The sequence below is a fragment of the Hylobates moloch genome, unplaced genomic scaffold (assembly GCF_009828535.3).
Source record: "Hylobates moloch isolate HMO894 unplaced genomic scaffold, HMol_V3 SCAFFOLD_8, whole genome shotgun sequence".
Taxonomy (NCBI): domain Eukaryota; kingdom Metazoa; phylum Chordata; class Mammalia; order Primates; family Hylobatidae; genus Hylobates; species Hylobates moloch.
This window is the reverse complement of record NW_026652283.1, coordinates 100,374,135-100,394,496: the sequence shown is the minus strand read 5'-3', so window position 1 is coordinate 100,394,496 and position 20,362 is coordinate 100,374,135. Positions and strand designations below refer to the sequence as shown.

General features: G+C 35.5%; 1 protein-coding gene across 2 annotated transcripts in view; it reads left to right on the top strand.

The window, feature by feature from the left end:
• The window catches only part of RBMS3 (RNA binding motif single stranded interacting protein 3), a 1,191,227-nt gene that overhangs the window by 200,350 nt on the left and 970,515 nt on the right, over positions 1–20,362 (top strand). The window contains exon 2 of one of the 2 annotated variants that reach the window (XM_058442834.1): positions 8,798–8,847. The exons of the other annotated variant lie outside the window; for it this stretch is intronic. The gene's annotated coding sequence lies outside the window, so the exon portion shown is untranslated. The remainder of the gene's footprint in view (positions 1–8,797; positions 8,848–20,362) is intronic. 2 annotated transcript variants of the gene reach the window in all.

Here is a 20,362-nt window from a genome sequence, read left to right as displayed (position 1 = left end):
CATATGATTGATTCATTATCAAGCTATAGAATTCAGGGATTAAAATAATATTTCTTGTAACTTTGAAAAGATTACTCCATTTTCGTCTAGCATCAAGAAAAACAAATGGAAAATTATGTTATATGTCTGATTCTTTTATAGGTAACTCATTTACGTGCAATGTTTTCTCTTTATATAATTTTTGAGGATTTTATTGTTATTCTTGAAATTTCAAGTTAATAAGAATTTTTCAAGTCTAGGGTCTTTTTTATGATATTCTTAGCACTTCGTATGCCCTTTAAACCTGAAAACACATTTTCTTTTACACTTCAGGGAAATTTTCTTTATTTCTGTGATAATTTCCTTCCATCAATATTTTTTTTTATCTACTTTTACTTAAACATCTTAGTGTGGTTTAGCATTGCACCATCCATTTACTTCTCCCTATCTCATATTTTCTCTGTTGTGTTTTACCTTTTGAGTATAGTAGTTAAGAGCAAGGGTTTTGGCATCAAACTCACTCCATTTGAATCTAAGATGTGACTTTTTCTATCCCTTAAACTGATAGATAACTCTTTTCTTAACTGTAAATTGGAAATATGTGCCAGGTGCTATTGTAAACGTCTTATGTGTATTATCTCACCTAATTGTCTACATGTTTACAATAGTGCCTGACACATATAACCCTTCACCAATGTTATCTCTTATTCTTCTCTATGATCTGATATAACTGTTTAATTTTATCATCCTGTCACCACATTGAATTTTTTGAATTATGTTTTAATCTTGAAGAAGTATTTCATATTCCTTGTTTCAATTTGTATTTTCTTTTTTGATATATAATATCTTTTGAAATCTCTACAAGTATACCGAATCCTTTATAAAAAGTGATCTTTAATTTCCCATATTGTCTTGTACTATGTATTTAGGGGTAAGTTGATCTTCCTTATTTGTTCTATTGGATTTTCTCACGTGTCTGATGATGTTTGCTATTTAAGAATAAAGGACAGGGGAGATATTGTAAGTCTTGTTTGCTATAGAATAACTTTTTTCTATTGCACAATGGGCCTTTCTCACATGTAACAAGTCTGACCATATTGGTTGACAGGGAACATAACAGATCAGACTTGGATTCAGGATAAGCATAGTGCAAACACCAGAAGAGGAGGGCTTTATTTAAGATAGCAAGACTCGTTTTAGAAATCATATGGTTTCTTCTAGGAAGAACCTTTGAATTCTCCTTAAGGAATGGAGCTGAGTTGCTTGCTTTTATGTGGACTAAAGATGATAGAAGGGGTAACTGGCACAGTTTCTCTGTATTAAGTCTTTCATTTAATCATCCTATCTTTATTTTTTATATTTCTTTTGCTTCATTAACTTAAAGCCCAGAATCTATGGAATTTATATTTGCAGAGTAGCTACTACAGTGATTGCTGAACTATTTCTTAATTATAGTGGTTCACAAACTATAGCCGGGGGTTAGCTGCCTGTTTTGTAAAGTTTTATTGGAATGCAACCACATTGATTTTTCCTTCCGGTATTTCCTATGGCTGTTTTGTGTTACAAGAACAGAATTGAGGCTGGGCACGGTGGCTCATGCCTATAATCCCAGCAGTTTGGGAGGCAAAGGCGGGTGGAATCAAGTCTAGCCTGGCCAAGATGGTGAAACCCCATCTCTACTAGAAATACAAAAATTAGCCGGTCGTGATGGTGGGCACTTGTAATCCCAGCTACTCAGGAGGCTGTGGCAGAGAATTGCTTGAACCCATGAGGCAGAGGTTGCAGTGAGCTGAGATCGTGCCACCACACTCCAGCCTGGGCGACAGAGTGAGACTCTGTCTCAAAAAAAGAAAACAAACAAAAACAGAATTGAGTACTTATGACTAATACCATATAGTCTACAAGTCTAAATATTTACTGTGTGACCCAATTCAGAAAAGAGTTGCAAGCCCCTGCTTGTTCTACCTATTTTATAGCTATCTGAAATTTGCTGACGTATCTTGTCTCATGAAGATCCCCATTCCTATTATCTTTGAGTTTATTTTTTTCATATGTATTTATGATTTCATCTTTTAATGTATTTTATAAGGAACATGAGATATATGTAGGTTTTCAGTCATTCAACTTGAAATAGAAGTCCATTTTCTTTCATTTTAAATTCAACAAATTTGAGAGGCTTCTGGGAAGGTGACAGTATAGGAAGGGCCAGGAAGCTCCCTCTCCACCTAGACAACAATTGCACCGGCAGAGTCTGCCTGATGTAACTATTTTGGAATATTAGAGTCTATTGAAGACTTGCAACTTCCAAGGGAGGACTTGAACAGTCAATGGTGGTTAATTTTGGACAATTTCAACTCTTTGCACAGTAGCAGCTACCATCCATCCACACCTATGGAAGGCAATTGCGCGTATTCTTAGAGCAGTTGCACATAGCTTGCAGGAGCCAGTGTGGGCAAAAAGGACTCTATCCTCCAAATAGTGGAACCTTCCCTCTGATAGCTGATTGCACCTTATGATCACAGAGGTGCAGACAAGAAGGCAGGTGGTCATTGTTATTGTACCTGTCCCCATTGTTCCAAGACCCTCTGCCTCTAGCTGAAGTGAACTCCAGGGGATTTAAAGGGCTAACATACTTCTTCCTCTCCCCTTTATTCTTTTTCTTTTTGGGGTAGCCAAGCATTAAACACTAGAACATTCAAAAGAAACTGCATATTTGGAGAATACTAGAAAGTGACCACACATGCCCAGGGAATGACACAGGATAGGAAAAGGCCTGAGAAGACATTAAATTTATACCTCAGGCTGATTCTTGGTACAGAGAAGGCCTACAAAATAAATGAACAGAAGCTGTTCCTGGCAAGTGACTGATGGCAGATCTACTAGACAAAGACTTTATAAAACTGTCTCAAAAAAAAGGAAGGTATGGAAAAAGTAAGAAAATTAAGCATGAACAAAACTGAAATGTCGATATAGATATAGAAAACCTAAAAAATCCCAAAAGAAATTCTGACACTGAAAACCACAGTAACTGAAATGAATAAAAAAAATTACTAGAGGAATTCAAAGCAAACTTGAGCATGCAGAAGAAACAACCAGCAAACTTGAATCTAGAACAATGGAAATTAAGAGGAATAGAAATTAAAAGATTGAGGAAAAATTAACACAGCATAAGCAGCCCATGGGACATCACCAAGTGAGCCAATATATGCATTATGGAGAGTCCAGAAAGAGAAGAGAGAAAGAAAGGGGCAGAGAGAATATTTGAAGAAATAATGGCTAAAAAATTCCACAAATTTGATGAAAAATATGAATATAAACATCCAGGAAGATCAACAAACTTTAAGACAAACTGAGATAGAACCATACAAAGACATGTTATAATCAAACTTTCAAAGGCTAAAGACAAAGGATCTCAAAACCAGCAAGAAACAATCACATGCAAGGGATTATCAATAAGATTATCAGCAGATTTCTCATTAGAAACTTTGGAGGCTAGAAGAAAATGGGCTAATATATTCAAAATGCCAAGAAAAACAAAAATAGGCAAATTTGACTTCATAAAAATTTAAATATTTTGTGACTCAAACAACCACAGTAAGAGAGTAAAAAGGCAGTTCGTAGAGTCGGAGTGCATATTTACAGATCATAAATTAATATCTAGAATAATAGAAAACCCTTAAAACAACACCATTCAAAAATGGTCAATGGACCTGAGTGGATATTTCTCCAAAGATATACAAATAGCCAGTAAGTGCATGAAAAGATCTCAACACCACTAATTATTAAAGAAATTCAAATCAAACTATAATGAGATATTCTCTCTCACCCATTAGAATGTCAACTATTAAAAAAGGATAAAATAGCAAATGTTGGTGAGGATATGAAGAAATAGGAATGCCTGTGTACTATTGGTGGGAGTGTAAAATTATACAGCTGCTGTGGAAAACAGTATGACAGTTACTCAAAGAATTAAATGTAAATTGCCATACGATCCAGCAATTCTACTTCAAGGTATACATCCAAAACAATAGAAATCAAGGTCTCTGAGAGATATTTTTATGCCCATGTTCACTGGTGCAGTATTCACAATAACTAAAACATGAAAAGAACCCTAGTGTCCATTGGCAGATGAATGGATAAGAAACTGTAGTATATGCATACAATGAAATATAATTCAGTATTAAAAAGGAAGCTAATTCTGACACTTGTTACAACATGATGAACCTTGAACACATTATGCTAAGTGAATAAGCCAGTCACAAAATGACAAATACTGTACAATTCCATTCAGATGAGGTACTGAAGAGTAGACCAAACCATAAAGACAAAGTAGAATGGTGGTTGACGGGCTCAGTAGAGAGGGAAAAGATGAGTTATTTTTTAATATATACCGAGTTTCAGTTTTATAAGATGAAAATAGTTTTGGAGCCAGATGGTGGTAACAGTAGCACAGCGTTGTGGATGTATTTAATACCACTGAACTATGTACTTAAAAATGGTTAGGATAGTAAGTTTCATATTATATGTATTTTACCACAGTATAAAATTTCAAAAATATAAATAAGTTATAGACTGAGAGAAAATACATACAAATCACATGCCAGAGGGAAGACTAGTATCTAGAATGTATAAAGGGCTCCCAAAATTCAACATTAAAAAAGGAAAAGATACAATTAGAAAATGAGCAAAAGACATGCACAAACATTTTAATTATGACAAAATATAGATAGTAACCACATTAAAAAATATTTAAAATCACTAGCCATTATGAAATGCAAATAAAAACTATAATGAAATATCGCTATACACCTATCAAATGGCTAAAATAAGAAATAGGAATAATCTCAAATGGTGAAGATATGGAGGAACTGGATTGCTTATACATTGCTGATGGCAATGTAAAATAACACAACCATGTGGAAAATTGTTTGGCAGTTCCTTTTAAAACTAAGAACTGTCTTACCATATGACTCAGCAATTGTACTCATCAGCATATTTCCCACAAATAAAAACTATGTTCATGTAGAAACCTGTAAATGAATACTCAGTAGTTTAATAACCCTGAACTGGAAACTACATAAGTGTCCTGCAATGGACAAGTTGTTAAAATGTGCTACATACATACCATGGACTGTAATTCAGTAATTAAAAGAAACGAACTATTGATATATGCAACAACTTGGATGAACCTCAAGGATATAATGTTGTATTAAAAAGCCAATCTCAATCAAATATATACTCTGTGATTCCGTGTATGTAGCATTTATAAAATAAAATGATTATGGAGATTAGTGGTTAGCAGGGATTAGGGACAGAAGAGATGAGGTGTGTGTGGCTAGAGAGGGGTGTGGTGGGATGTGAGATCCATATGGTAATAGTACAGTTAAATATCTTGATTGTGGTGGTGGTTCTTTGAAACTATATATGTGATAAAATTGCATAGAACTACACACACACACACACATACATATATAGACACATGCACAAATGCATGTATAACTGGTGAAATCTGAGCAACCTGTATGTATTATACCAGTGTCAGTTTCTTGATTTTGCTATTATACCTGCAAAATGTTAACTTTGAAGGAGGTTAGGTGAAAATGTTATACATTTCTTTTGCAACTCTGTGGATCCATAATTATTTCAAAATAACTTTTTAAAATTCAATGAGTTCACTTGTTTTAGTTTATTCTTTTAAATCATTTCTACCTTTTAATTTTATAGCGTTGACTTAAAACTTATCTTATTTGCCTCTTATGTATTTATTCTCCAAAACTATTGACACTCTATCTCTCTCTCTGTCTCTCTCTCTCTCTTTCTATTTGCTTTTTCTCATACCCTACCTTTTTTGGCCTCATTCTCTCCTTTCAAGCCATGACTTTCATTAATTGAAGATTAATTAATTGATCTCTAGATTGCCTACATCGATAGTTTTCACATACTGGCCATTTGAAGAATTCTGGTACTTTTTCCATAAAATCAGGAGAAAAGAAGTTAAGCCTGCTTATGCCTTTATACCTGCTTATAGCTTCTGGAGGACATGGGGATTTCATTAAGCAATTTACTATTTTAAGAATAACTATTTTAAAAATAACTAATTGAATCCTATTAAACAATTATATAAGTAGTTGTTTAGGAAATAACTAGCTGTTGAAACAAAGTCAAATCTGTAAATTTTCCTTTTTCTAACTGACTAGTTTTGTACATATGAGATCCACATACCAACAAACTTTGCCCTTTATTATCTGTTACACAGAAGACTTCTGATAGAACCATGATTAAATGCATTGTCTAAATAAGATTTGAGGATTAACTATGGATTTGCGGTAGTTTCTCTGTATCTCAGTACTCTCTGGACAATTAAGAGCCTTTGTACTCACCATCTTCACGAGACATGTTTGTAACATACTTCCTGGATGCTAGGATGTCAAACAGATGTCCTTTGTTAATATATATGTCTTAAAAGACATTCTATCTTTGTTCCCTGTTCCATTAAATTTGGTTGTTGAATGAGAGTAGGGATTATTTTCTTACTGCTATTCTCACCTCTGCTTGGGACTTACAACAAGTCCACATTTTGCAGAAATTCAGAACTCCTAAATTCACTCATATTTGTACTTTGAGAATGGAGATGTTGCAATTCAAATAATAGGCAGTGACGAATCCATGGTTGACTGGAAATAAGCTTAAAATGGTCGCAGTAATAACCAAAGTTTAATTTAAAATTTATATAATATCACCATTTCTTACAACAAAGAAAAAAAGGAATCAGAGGCCATCAATTCCAAAGACAGTGAAACCAGAATGAATGAGAAATGGCAAATCAGGCTTAGCAGATCTGTCCTAGTTATTATTTAGACTGAAGTTTTTACAATAATTAAAGTCCCACACCATCCCACTCTACCTCCTGTAAGATGTATTCAACAATGTATCTTTTGATCTTAATTTGGTTAACTGCAACTTTCTGTCCACTTGTAAAGATTTCTGTGTGTCTATTCACACAGTATATGTGGGCAGATATAATTAGCACTAATGCTGAGAAAAACTAGAGACATAGAAAAAGTTTTAATCATTTGGTCACCATGTAGATATTTACATAATTTAATCACACAAACTAATTAAATGTCAGGCCATTTGTAATACAGAAATCAAACTATGACCATAGGTCATCAGACATAGCAATTAGATATGCATGCATAATCATGTTAGAATCATATTAAGAAAAAAAGCAACATAAAATTAGGTAATTTCTTTGTTCCTAATTGCTTTTTTATAGTTTTGAGTTGATTTATTAGCACCACAAAGAGTTGCACAAATGTATATGAGTGTGAGTATCTTTGTGTATTTTAATTGGATTTATTATATGTCATGTCACAGTTTTCAAATGGATTTTTGGTGTTTGACAGAGAAGTAGTTAAAAAGTTAATGAGAAGAATAAACAAATAGAATATTTTAACCTTATGCTGAACATACTGTTATTCCATTCTGCTATAGCTTAAGAGAGCCAGGAAATTTAAGTTTCAGTATATTACTCAGATTTGAGCCAAAAATAAGAAGGGGGCATCTCAGTAGATAATAATGCAAAACTTGTTCCATTAATTTTAATTTTCAAAAGTAACTTTAAATAAAAAATACATTTGCATCAAATCCTTTTTCAGTCAACAATAGATATAAACATAATTAATATTAATAAATAAGCAAAAATATTTGTTTTGTAAGACCAAGCAAACATATCACAGTAATTTAATACTGATAATTTGTTCTAAGCAAATTTAAGATGCAACTTATGACACTTCTTATATTCCTCATAAAATATAAAGAGATACAATGCTTTTTATTTTTAAAACAAAACACTTCTTAGAGTTTGGTTCTTGAAATCCTAGACATTTTGCATTTGCTTCCAGTTTAATAATGAAAACAGCCAAAGGTAATGGAACTCTCAAGGAGACAGCTGACTTCAATAAGCTGGTCAAGTTCTGCAACAATAGGAGACTGTTATTAAACTGGTTTTGAGGGACAAGATTGACACCTTCATTTTAAGCTGCCCACATTAAGAGGGAACCTGTATTATGGGAAATAGATTCAAGTGGCAGGTATTATGTAGCCAAACCTGCATTAGAATAAAATGTTAACAAATACTAAAACATGTTTTAAAATGACAATATTTAAAATAGTTTATACCCATGCATGGATAGATGGTGCAATGTAATGGATGGAAAAGAATTTCTAGAAGCAGATCCAAGTATTTATGAGAATTTTATATATAGTAAGGTGAGTTTTTAGGTCACTGGTAAATACACTTTTAAATAATTTTTTGATGAAATTTACTAAACATCTAGATAAGTAATAAAGCTGTATATCTTCTTAAAATCTTATGTTAAAATAATTTTAAAATTAAGGAAAGCATCTTATGTGTAAATTAAGCTATAAAATTATAGAATAAAAATTAAATTGTTGTAATATAGGTGAAGTCTTTCTAAGAAAGATGCAGAGTCAAGAAGCCAGGAAACAAAAACAGAATACATTTACTAGAATTAATGTGTGTGTGTATGTGTGTGTATTTGACATTACCAACTTGTAATGATTTGGTTTCTTGTTTCCAAAAGTCTTTCGCCTTTGAAATGAGGGCTATGGAATGCCATCTTCCTGACTGAGTTCTGCCATCACCTCTGGGACTAATCCTATAATAATTCACGCCTCTATTCCTCTAGTCCAAGCAAGGCTTACTTTTGGTTCCATGTTGAATTTGTTCACTGATTTCAAAAAAAGTTGGGTTCTGGATTTTATAATCAACCCCTGTTCTTTTTCTTTTTTGCAGTGCTCCTCCAACCCCAGGAGAATGTTGAGGTTCTCTCTTCATGTTCAGAGGTGAAGCATAGCCCCAGGTGTTTCCTACAAACGTTTAAACACAGGCTGTTCTTTAAATATCGTAAACTGAGTAGAGAATGAAAGTAGTCACTAGCCCTTGTAAAAATGGTAAAGAAACACAAAGCATGTTTGCTGGAGACGACCTTGAAAAAATTGTTGCTCTGCCTTCAGAATTCCTATGCAGAGGTGGATCAAGATTTTGTGGGGACTGAAGCTAAACTATATGAAGGGCCCTGTTTCAGAAAAATACTTTAAGATTACATATACGAAATTAGTTACAGGAGTAAATATTTATTTACAGGGTCATGTTCAAGTGATAAATCCTGAAGTTTAAACTTCATTACCTTCATGATAAATCCACCTGTTCCCATGGTAATTATTATCTGATTTATTGTACACTTTTTATTCTGATACTTAAGCATACCCTGCCTAATTTTGTTATTTTACTCTCCGTATATAGACTTTAAGTTCCAGGAGCTTATTTTTCAAGTTACTCTCCTCTACTATATCTTTCTCTTCTCTGTCTCCTGCCCATCTGTGCTCATCCAGTATCATATATCTGGGGCTTAGAGTGGGTGTTCATAACATAGTTGTTGAGTGACTTTTTGAATAAACAATGAATGAATAACCACTTCTGCTAAAATGAACACTTGTCCTTTAAAATAGGTAGATAGGAAATAACTAGGCTTTAAGGTGATGGATATACCAATTATACTGACATTGTTTACAAATTATAGGAATACATTATCACATGTACCTCCAAAATTTGTACCTCTATTATATATTAGTAAAAAATTACTAGGCCAAGCATTCCCATAAAATGTTTTAAATCTAATTTACTAATTGGATATGATCAAATCCTTGAGACTAGGTGACATCAATCCAATGGTTAACAATGTAAGAAATTGTTACTCTTTTTCAAAATAGGTTTGTTAGTCCTTAATACAATCAACCAATGCTGATGATCTCCTGGGGACAATTGGATTAAATTCAGCAAAACGACCCCTCCACAAAAAAAACAGCTCGCCTCCCCAGTCCAAGAAAATGCTAGGCTCATATCATTATCGTTGTTTGCCATCACTTTGATAATCATATTGTCATTGCTGAACAATCTTAGATATGGATATGGGTGCACTTCTCTAGTTTTCTTCATCTTTCCTAGCCTTCTTCCTTATTAAAAAATTACCCATGTGGAAAATTAGAAAGCAAAACTAACTATAAAATTACAACTCACAAGTATTCCAATGGTTTGCAATTTTCATAACTATTAACAATGTGCTCCCTATGGACTGCAGCATAGATAAGATAGGCTGTTGGTTATGCAGGAGCTCCAACTCAGTCTTTCCCTCCCACTCAGGAAGACATAATAAAAGCAAGCAAAGGAAAATAACATTGGGACAACCTTGGATTAATCCTATTTTTATTTTTTTAACTAAAAATGATTACCAGCTTTTTTTTCTTGATAGTAAAACAAATTATTTCGAATACCAGGATGCATTCTTTCACAGATTCAGGAAAATGCAAATTTGGAATTGCAACTTCTTTGCCATAAGCATGTTGGCATTTATTATTTTTATTATCACTGCCCTACTAAATTTCATTAGCATTTAAGACAACACAAATTAAGGGAATGAGTATGAAAATACTGCAAAAGTGAACAGTGACCTCATGTTGATATGCATTCAGTTGCACAATTGGAGCACAAATATATTACTAGCAAGTTTCAAGGGATTCTGTTAAGGGGTCCAACTTCTGCTACCAACTTATAGATAATGGCCAGGTTGATCTAAACTGTTCAGTCTAAATCAATTTAGCCCCAGTCCCAAGACCTTACTTGCCTGATTTTTGATTAGAGATACAGTGATTAAATGCTGTTTATTGGCCAAGAAAGGAATAAAAATGTGTCGATGTATTGTATATCACTTTCTGTCTTACGATTGTAATTGCTATACATAGACTGAGATCAAGCAGAGGTCAAAGTAAATTCGAGTGAAGAAAAAATTAGTCATTAGAGGGAGATCTAACATGAATTTAGAATGAGGTTCATGCACTGATGAGACGATGGAGTGTAGTATGGGCTTTCAGAGCATGGACTATGGAGCCAGACCACATGGGTATGAATCCTGACACTACTGATCACTTGCTGTATGATTCTGGCGTAAGCTTTTTTCTTTCTTTTTCTAATCTTGATTTCTTTAAGCCTCACTTTCCCTACTGTAAAATAATAGTCATTGACTCTTTATGTCCTTCAGTGGTGAAGCTGTTTCCAGGTTCTGGCTATTATGAATAAAGCTGACAGGAGCGTTCATATACAGGTTTTTGTGTGACCGTAAGTCTTCACTTCTTCTGGGGGAGGAAAAATAAGGCCGAGGTTTGCAGTTGCTTGGTCATGTGGTTGTTAAAAAGTTTACTTTTAGTAAAGAAACTGAAAAACTTTATCAGAGTGGCTGTACTATTTTACATTCTCATCAATAACATATGAGTGATCCAGTTTCTCCCCATTCTTACCTTCATTTGGTGTTACCACCATTTTTTTTTTTTTTTTTTTTTTTGAGACGGAGTCTTGCTCTGTCGCCCAGGCTGGAGTGCAGTGGTGTGATCTCGGCTCACTGCAACCTCCGCCTCCCGGGTTCACGCCATTCTCCTGCCTCAGCCTCTCCGAGTAGCTGGGACTACAGGCGCCCGCCACCACGCCCGGCTAATTTTTTTTGTATTTTTGGTAGAGATGGGGTTTCACCGTGGCCTCGATCTCCTGACCTCGTGATCCGCCCGCCTCGGCCTCCCAAAGTGCTGGGATTACAAGCGTGAGCCACCGTGCCCAGCCCCACCATTTTTTATTTTAGCTATTCTAATAGGTAGTAATATCTCACTGTAATTTATGTTTTCATCATTTTCATTTCCCCAGTGACTAATGATACTGACCTTTTTTTTTCCTTTTTCTTTAAAATAGGGTCTCACTTTGTGATCCAGGCTAGAGTGCAGTGGCATGATCACAGCTCAGTACAGCCTTGACCTCAAGGGATAATCCCACATCAGCCACACCCCAAGCGGCTGGGATTATAGGCATGCACCATCATGCCCTGCTAATTTTTTATTTTTTTTTGTAGAGATGGTGTCTTGCTATGTTGCCCAGGCTTATTTCAAACTCCTTGGCTCAAGCAGTCCTCCCACACTAGCTTCTCAAATTGTTGAGATTACAGGCATGAGTCACTGTGCCTGGCTTGTACATTTTTCACATGCTTATCCTGGATATCCTCTTTGGTAAAATGTCTGTTCCTGTCTTACCCATTTTCTAATTGGCTTTTTTGGTTTTTATACTTTTGGGTTTTGGGAGTCTTTTTTATAGTAATAGTCTTTTGTGGAATCTATGGCTTACAAATATTTTCTCCCACTCTGTAGCTTGTCTACTCATCTTATTGGAAGAATTTTGCAGAGCACATCTTAAATTTTGATAAAGTCCAATTTATCAACTTTTTTCATGTATTTGGTATCATCTAAAAACTGTTTAGAACCTGAGGATTTTATCCTTTTTACCTGGAAATGTTATAGTTTTATATTTTATTTTTAAGTTTGTGACCCATATAGAGTTAATTTTTGTATAAGATGTGAGGTTTAGGTTGGGTTTATTTTTTCTTTTGTCAGTAATGTCCATTTGTTGTATCAGTGTTTGTTGAGAAGACTATTTTTTCTCTATTGACTCTCTTAAGTACCTTTGTCAAAAATAAGTTGGGTATATTTACATAGGATTATTTCTGAGTATTCTATTCTATCCATCTATGTGTCTTTCCCTCTGCCAATATCGTACAGCCTTGATTACTGTAACTATATGATTTTGAAATCAAGTAGAGTGATTCCTCCCAATTTACCCTTATTTATCAAAATGGTCTTAGCTATTCTAGTTCTTTTGCCTTTCCATATAAATTTTTTGAAAACTGTTCTCCTTTGTAAAAGTCTTGTTGAGATATTGATAGGAATTTCATATACTTATATATGAAATTGAGAATAATTGATATATTTACTATGTTGAATCTTCCTATCCACAAATGTCTCTCCATTTATTTAGATTAAATTTAAAAAATAATAATAAGCAAGGTGTAGTTTTAGCATGCAAGCACTGCACATGTTTTGGTAGATTGACTTTTTTTTAAAGTATTTGTAAATGGTACGCATTTTTAGGTTCTGTATGTATCCTTTCATTGCTAATATATAGAAACACAATTGATTTATGTTATGTCAGTCTTATAGCCTGAACCCTTGTTAAACATATTTATTAATTCTAGAAGCTTTTATTTTAAGATTCCTTGGGACTTTTTTTTTCTTTTGAGATGGAGTCTCACATGGTTGCCCAGGCTGGAGTGCAACAGTGAGATCTCGGCTCACTGTAACCTCCGCCTCCCAGGTTCAAGCAATTCTCCTGCCTCAGCCTCCCGAGTATCTGGGACTACAGGTGCACAACACCACTCCCAGCAAATTTTTGTAGTTTTAGTAGAGACAGGGTTTCGCCATGTTGGCCAAGCTGGTTTTGAACTCCTGACTTCAAGTGATCTGCCTGCCTCGGCCTCCCAAAGTGCTGGGATTACAGGCGTGAGTCACCACGCCTGGCCTGGGATTTTCTATGTAAACAATCAACTAATATACAAATACGGATAGTTTTATTTTTTCACTTCTGATCTACATGATTTATTTTTTTGCCTTATTATACTAGGATAACTTTTAGTACTATGTTTAATGAGTCATGAGAGTAATATTCTTGCCTAACTCCTGATCTTACAGAGAACTACTGTCAACATTAAGTAAGATGTTAACTATAGGTTTTTTGTAGATGGCTGTTATGTAGTTGAGAAAGTCCTTCTTTTCTCGTTTTTTTCTGAGTTTCAACCATAAATGTGTATTGAATTTTATCAAAAGCTTTTCCTGCATTGATTTGATCATGTGATTTCTCCCCCTGTTTTTTCCTGTTTACATGGTGGATTACCTTAATTGGATTTCCAACATTAAGTCAGCTTTTCATTCCTGTTATAAAGCCCAATTGTTCGTTTTGTATAATTCTTTTTCGATATTGCTGAATTTTATTTCCTAATATTTTATTAAGGATTTTTGCTTCTATATTAATGAAGGATATTGCTCCATGGTCTTCGTTATTTTTCTTTTATGTTTTGGTACTCTCTTCATCTCGTTTCCATGTCAGGATAACATAGGCTCATAAAACCAATTGAGAAATGTTTTTGTCTTCTGTTTTACAAAAAAGATTGTGCAGAATTGTTGTTAATTCTTCTTTAAAAATTTAGTAGAATCCTCCATTGAAACTATCTGGGCCTAAAGATTTTTGTGGGGAGAGAGGTGAATATTTTCTAAATTATGACTTTATTTTTTCTTAATAGGTATAGGAGTATTCAAATTGTCTGTTTCATATTGGTTTAGTGGTAGTAGTTTGTACTTTTTTTTCTTTTAGGAATTAGTTCATCTGAAGTCTTAAATACATGTAAGTAGAGTTGTTATAGCATTTCTTTTTTGTCTTTTTGATGTATCTAGGGTCTGTAATGTTCTTCACTGTTTGATTCTGGATGTTGGTGTCTTCTCTTTTTTCATTATCTGTCTTGTTAGAGGTTTGTCAGCTTTATATTATAATTTCAAAGAACCGACTTTTTGTGTCATTGACTTTTCTTTGTCATCATTCTGTTTTCAATTTTATTGATTTCTGCTCTTAAATTTATTATGTTCTTCCTCTCTTTGTTTTGGATTTATTTTGCCTTTTCTAGGTCTTGAGATGGGAACCCAGATTATTCATTTGAGACATTTTCACTTTTCTAATGTGTGAACTTATGCTGTAAATTTATTTTTCCCCAGTATTTCAGCTGTGTCCTACAAATATTGTTATGTTGTATTTTCATTTTTTTCCAGCTCAATGTATTTTTTTAAATTTACCTTGAGACTTCTTTGATCTATGAATTATTTAAAAGTGTGTTACTTAGCTTTCCAATGTTTGGAGATTTTCTTATCTTTCTGTTACTGATTTCTAGTTTGGTTCCATGGTAGTCAGAAAATATAATCTATGTTATCTTAATTCTTTTAAATTTGTTGAGGTTTATTTTATGTCCCTGGATATAGTTATGTTGATATATGTTCCATAGAAACTTGAAAATCTTTCATACAGATGTGATTAGATCCTGCTTATTGATCATGTTGTTGAGTTTTTCTATATCCTTACTGATTTTTCTAGTTCTATTATTTTTTGATAGAGCAATGTTGAGACTCTAACTATATGTAGATGTGTCCAATTTTAGTTCTATCACTTTTGCTTCACATATTTTGCAGCTCCTTTGTTTGGTGAATACACATTTAAGATTGCTATGTCTTCTTGATGGATTGACCTTTTACAGTTACATAGTGTCCCTCTATGTCTCTGGTAATTTTCTTTGCTCTGAAGTCTAATTCATCTGATATTAAAATAGTTACATCTGCTTCCTTTGATTAATGTTTACGTGATGTGGTCTTTTTTATCCTTTTACTTTCAACCTTTCTATATTGTTATATTTGAAATGAAATTCTTATACACAGCATATAGCTGAGTCATGTTTTTGAATCCATTTTGCAATTTCTGTATTTTAATCAGTGTATCCTTACTTTTTGTGGGCTACTTTAACATACACTTAGAATGCATTTTTTATTTGTCTATAGTGTTTTTGAGTGTATTGTTTTGTATTTTTTTATGTATTATACATACATACATAACTGGTCTACTGGTATCAACATTTTACCAACTTGAAGTGTAAAAACCTTACCTGAGTTTATGCCTCTTTACGTCCCCCAGTTTCTTAGATAATTTTCTTTTTTCCCATATACCTGTAAAACTACATCAGGCAGTGTTATAATTTGCACTTCAGCCATCAAACGTAATTTAGAAAACTCAAGAAGAAATATATATTTTATTTACTCATATTTTTGCTGTGTACATTCTTTTTTCCTTTCTAATATTCTAGATTTTTTTTATTCTTCCTTCATTCCCTTTCTGTTTCAAAAACTCAATTAGCCATTCTCTTAGGGTAAGTCTGCTGATGATAAATTAAGTTTACCTTCATCTGAGAATTTCTGAAGGACATTATTACTGTATGTAGAATTCTGGGTTTACAGTCCTTTACTTTAAGTACTTGAAAAATATTATGCTACATCCTTTAGGTTTATATGATTCCTGATAAGAAATTCACTGTCATTCTAGATTTATTTATATATTTTTCTACATATAACATGTTGTTTCTTTCAAGATTTAGTCTTTGTTTTCATTTTTCAAATTTTTTACTATAATGTGTCTTGGCATGGATTTTACTGAATCGATTCTGCTTAGGGTTAGCTCAGCTTCTTCAATCTGCATGTTTATGTTTTTTCCCAAATTTAGTAAGTTTTAAGCCATTATTTCTTTGAGCAAATTTTTAGCTCCACCATCTTTCTTTTTTGTTTCAATACTTGAATGACATGATTGTTAAACCTATTTTTTATAGTTCCACGGGTCCTGTGGCTCTATTCATGTTTTTTCAGTTTATTTTCTCTGTGCTCTTCAAATTAAATAATTTTTGTTTTTCTATTTTTAAATTTACTTTTCCCTCTGATTCTTTTGCTGAGCCCATCCATTGAGATTTTAATTTCTGTTATTGCACTTTTCAATTTTAATATTTACCTTCGGTTCTTTTGTATATCCTCTATTTCTTAGGGGAATTAAAAAAATTGTTTCAGGTGTGTTCATAATTGCTTACCAAATCAGTTTTATGATGATGGGTTTAAAATCTTTTTCAAGGCCAGCATGCTGGTCACATCTGCAATCCCAGCACTTTGAGAGGCCAAGGAAGGTGAATCGCTTGAGTTCAGGAGTTTGTGTCCATCCTGGGCAACATGGTGAAACTTGTGATATGGTTTGGCTGTGTCCTCACCCAAATCTCATCTTGAATTGTACCTCCCATAATTCCCACATGTCATGGCAGGGACCCAGTGGGAGGTAATTGAATCATGGAGGCAGGTCTTGCCCATGCTATTCTCATGATAGTGAATAAATCTCAAGATATCTGATGGTTTTATAGAGGAGAGTTCCCCTGCACATGGTCTCTTGCCTGCCATCATATAAGATGTGACTTTGCTTCTCATTCACCTTTAGCCATGATTGTGAGGGCTCTTCAGCCATGAGGAACTGTGGGTCAGTTAAACTTCTCTTCTTTGTAAATTACCCAGTCTTGGGTACATCTTTATTAGCAGCATGAGAACTGACTAATACACTAAATTGGTACCAGGAGTAGGGTGCTGCTGTAAAGATACCCAAACATGTAGCAGTGACTTTGGAACTTGGTAACAGGCAGAGACTGGTTCAGTTTGGAGGGCTAAGAAGAAAAAAGGAAGATGTGGGAAAGTTTGGAAGTTCCTAGAGACTTCTTGAATGTCTTTGACTAAAATGCTGATGGTGATATGGATAATAAAGTCCAGGCTGAGGGGGCCTCAGATGGAGATGAGGAAATGTTGGAAACTGGAGCAAAGGTGACTTTTGTAATGCTTTAGCAAAGAGACTGGTGGGATTTTGTCCCTGCCTTAGAGATTTATGGAATTTGAACTTGAGAGAGATGATTTAGGGCATCTGGTGGAAGAAATTTGTAAACAGCAAAGTGTTCAGGAGGTGACTTGGTACAGTTAAAAGTATTCAGTTTTATATAGTCACAAATATATGGTTTGGAATTAGAACTTACGTTTAAAGGGGAAGCAGAGCATAAAAGTTTGGAAAATTTACAGCCTGATGATGCAATAGAAAAGAAAAACCCATTTTCTGAAAAGAAATTAAAATCAGCTGCTGAAATTTGCATATGCAATGAGCCAAATGTTGATTACCAAGACAATGGAGAAAGTGTCTCCAGGGCATGTCAGAGTTTTTCACGGCAGCCCCTCCTATCAAACGCCTGGTGGCCTAGGAGGAAAACATGGTTTTGTGGGCCTGGCCCAGGGCCTTGCTGCTTCATGCAGTCTCGGGACTTGGTGTACTGCATCCCAGCTGTGGCTAAAAGGGGCCAATGTACAGCTCAGGCCGTTACTTCAGAGGGTGCAAGCCCTAAGCCTTGGTGGCTTACATGTGGCATTGGGCCTGTGGGTACACAAAAGTCAAGAATTGAGATTTGGGAACCTCTGCCTAGATTTCAGAGGATGTGTGGAAATGCCTGGATGTCCAGGGAGAGATGTGCTGCAGGATCAGAGCCCTTATGGAGAATCTCTGCTAGGGCAGTGAAGAAGGGAAATGTGGGGTGGTAGTATCCACAAAGAGTCCCTACTGGGGCACTGCCTAGTGGTGCTGGGAGAAGAGGGCCACCATCCTCCAGACCCCGGAATGGTAGATCAATCAACAGTTTGAACTGTGCACTTGGAAAAGCAGCAAACACTCAACACCACCCTGTGAAAGCAGCCAGGAGGGGGCTTTACTCTTCAAAGTCACAGGGGTGGAGCTACCCAAGGCTGTGGGAGCCCAACTCTTGTATCAGCATAAGCTGGATGTGAGACATGGAGTCAAAGGAGTCATTTTGGAGCTTAAAGAGTTGACTGCCCTGCTGGGTTTTAGACTTGCATGGGGCCTATAGCTCCGTTATTGTGGACAATTTCTCCCATTTGAAATGGGTGTATTTACCTGTACCCCTATTGTATCTAGGAGGTAGCTAACTTGCTTTTGACTTCATAGCCTCATAGGTGGAAGGTAATTGCCTTGCATCAGATGAAACTTTGGACTGTAGACTTTTGAGTTAATGCTGAAATGAGTTAAGACTTTGGGGGACTGTTGGGAAGGCATGGTTTCTTTTTAAATGTGAGGACATATGATTTGGGAGGGGCCAGGGGTGGAATTATATGGTTTGGCTATGTCCCCACCCAAATCTCATCTTGAATTATGCTCCCATAATTCCAATGTGTTGTGGGAGGGACCCAGTGGAAGGTAATTGAATTATTGATAAAGCCATCACAGGGGAACCAAGGAAGTTCCCCTGTACATGCTCTCTTGCTTGCTGTCACATAAGATGTGACTTTGCTCCTCATATACCTTCAGCTATGATTGTGAGGCCTCCCCAGCCATGTGGAACTGTAGGTCAATTAAACCTCTTTCCTTTATAAATTACCCAGTCTTGGGTATGTCTTTATTAGCAGCATGAGAACAGACTAATATGCCCTGTTTCTCCACGTAACAAAATACAAAAATTAGCCCAGCATTTTGTGGTATGCACCTGTAGTCTCAGCTACTCAGGAGGCTGAGGTGGTAGGATTGCTTGAGCTTGGAAAGGTTGAGGTTGTAGGGAGCTGTGATCATGCCACTGCACTCCAGCCTGGGTGACAGAGCATGATGCTGTCTCAATAAAATAAAATATTTGTCAGATAATTATCACATCTCTGTCATCTCAGTATCAGTGTTTACTGATTATCTTTTTTCATTAGAGCTATGGTTTTCGAGACTTTTGGTATGACATGATTTTGAATTGAAACTTGAGTATTTTGTATATTTTGTTTGAGACTCTGGATCCTATTTATACCTTTTGTTTAACTGGTTTCCTCTGATACTCCTCTGGTCAGGGCAAGGAAGCACTGCCTCCTTACTGACCAGTTGGGCTAAAAATCCAGGATCCTCATTCAGACCGTGTTTATACCCTGAGAGAGGAGGAGCTCCTTATTACTGCTGGATGAGAATGGGACTTCCAGCTCCTCATGAGGCTTCTCTGGTACCACCCTGGCTGTAAGGGATATAAGTCCCTCATTATTGCTTCCCTGTGGCCTTCACTGACACCATAGTCAGAGAAGGATAACCTTGTTAACCCTGGGTGGTTGTAAAAGCTGACTCTACTTGGCCTCCTCTGACACTCTCCCACAGAAAGCTGGGGCACCTTTTTACAGCTGGTGGGGATAAAAATCCATGATCCCCAGATAGTCTTCACTGATACCATGGACTAGAATGAGTCCCAGCTTTCTACTCAGCCTTCGCTGACCACTCCAGGAAGGCATCGAGGTGCTTCATTACAGCTTGGCAAGGGTGGAAGCTCAGGTCCCCTGCTCTGTCTTTGCTGATATTAGTGGTGGACAGACCCACAGTTCTCCCTGTGGGGATTGTTTGGTGTAGAGCAGTTATTATCTAAAATCCTTCGTCTTGCTAGACTATCCCAGTTCTCTGGATATAGACAGTAGGCTGTTGGGGGAGGCTGTCTGGGTCCATTGTGGTTTCTGAGTTGCTGGCTTCTTCGGCACCAAGTATGGGATGGATGAAACAGAAAGTAAACCTAGGGAACCTACCACAGGGTCATTTCTTAGGTCCTGAGGTCCCTGGTTGGGTTTTCCTTTTTCCCTCCATTTTTCAGAGTCTTATTATGTTAGTTTTATGTATAATATTATGTTTTGGGGTTGCACATAGCAGAAAGAAAGAGAAAACATACATTGATCTATTTTCCCAGAAGTCCACATTATTAATTTTTCTTGAATATTTAGAACTTCCCTCATGAAGGGAACATAGCAGATTTTTTTT